Source organism: Hyalella azteca, unplaced genomic scaffold (genome assembly GCF_000764305.2).
Source record: "Hyalella azteca isolate HAZT.00-mixed unplaced genomic scaffold, Hazt_2.0.2 contig16562, whole genome shotgun sequence".
In the NCBI taxonomy this organism is placed as follows: domain Eukaryota; kingdom Metazoa; phylum Arthropoda; class Malacostraca; order Amphipoda; family Hyalellidae; genus Hyalella; species Hyalella azteca.
Genome location: NW_025946379.1, coordinates 1 through 1,794, shown reverse-complemented (window position 1 = coordinate 1,794; position 1,794 = coordinate 1).

Sequence of the window (1,794 nt, the reverse complement as noted above, 5' to 3'; positions counted from 1 at the left end):
CGGTATCCCGCGTTACCCACGGTATCCCGCGTTACCCACGGTATCCCGCGTTACCCACGGTATCCCGCGTTACCCCCGGTATCCCGCGTTACCCACGGTATCCCGCGTTACCCATGGTATCCCGCGTCACCCACGTTATCCCGCGTCACTCGCGGTATCCCGCGTTACCCACGGTACCCCACGATACCCCCGGTATCCCGCGTTACCCACGGTATCCCGCGTTACCCACGGTATCCCGCGTTACCCCCGGTATCCCGCGTTACCCACGGTATCCCGCGTTACCCATGGTATCCCGCGTCACCCACGTTATCCCGCGTCACTCGCGGTATCCCGCGTTACCCACGGTACCCCACGATACCCCCGGTATCCCGCGTTACCCACGGTATCCCGCGTTACCCACGGTATCCCGCGTTACCCACGGTATCCCGCGTTACCCCCGGTATCCCGCGTTACCCATGGTATCCCGCGTTACCCAGGATGTTGCCCCCTGGGGGAGGAGGGGGTTAGGGGGGTTACTCTGGTAATAGTTACCCTTAGTAACTCTTAGAAGACCCGATATTAACCTTTAATAACCCCTAGAAGGGGGGTTAGCTGATGATATTAACCCTTAGTAACCCCTAGAAGAGGGGTTATATGATGATAGTTACCCTTAGTAACCCCTAGAAGAGGGGTTATATGATGATAGTTACCCTTAGTAACCCTTAGAAGAGGGGTTATATGATGATAGTTACCCTTAGTAACCCCTAGAAGGGGGGTTAGCTGATGATATTAACCCTTAGTAACCCCTAGAAGAGGGGTTATATGATGATAGTTACCCTCGGTAACCCCTAGAAGGGGGGTTACCTGATGAAAGTTACCCTTAACTGGTAATATTAAGGTGGGTAAGGGTTACCCACCTGGTGATGGTTACCCTTAGTAACCCCTAGAACAGGGGGGGTTATATGATGATATTAACCCTTAGTAACCCCTAGAAGGGGGATTACCTGATAACATCACCTGTCCACTTAGCCCACTCACCATCCAGCCCACTCTAACCGCTCCGCCAACTCTGCACACTCACCACTCAGTCAACCCAACCCACTCATCACCCAGCCCAGTCGGCCCACTTGTCATCCAGCCCACTCGGTCCATTTACCACCCAGCACACTCGGTCCACTCACCATTTAGCCCACTCGGTCCACTCACCACCCACTCCATTCCGCCCACCCAGACCACTTAGCCCACTCAGCCCACCCGCCCCACTGACCGGCCTGCTAGGCGTTGATGGTGAAGTTGTTCTGTCTGCCGGAGTGGGTTTTCTTCAAGCCCAGGCCCTTCGAGGCGTCGCTGTGGGGGACCAGGTAAGGCATGGAACTAAAACAAAGCTTAATATAAAGGAAAAGCTGGAGAGGTGACGGAATTACCTACGATGTCGGAATATACCGCGTTTACCCTACTCTGAGTCTCTGAAGTCCTGTTCCTTTGTAGATGTAGAATAAATCACATTTTCTGTGATTTTTATTTGTTTTCCCTTTATTGTCATTATTGATATGATAATAATAATATTATCATATCCATACATAATACATTAGTAACATTACTGTATTATTGACATACATATTACCATATCCATGGACCATTGTGGCAAACCAGAGATTTTTTTAGAATCAATTCATTTTTAATTTCCTCATTTACCCCAGATTTTAATAGATTTCTTATTTATGATAACTCTGGTATCCAAGATACTTTACTGGTCTACTTATAGGACTCAAAAATGAACTTGAGGAAGAGTCTAAAAAACTTTCTGCTTTGCCA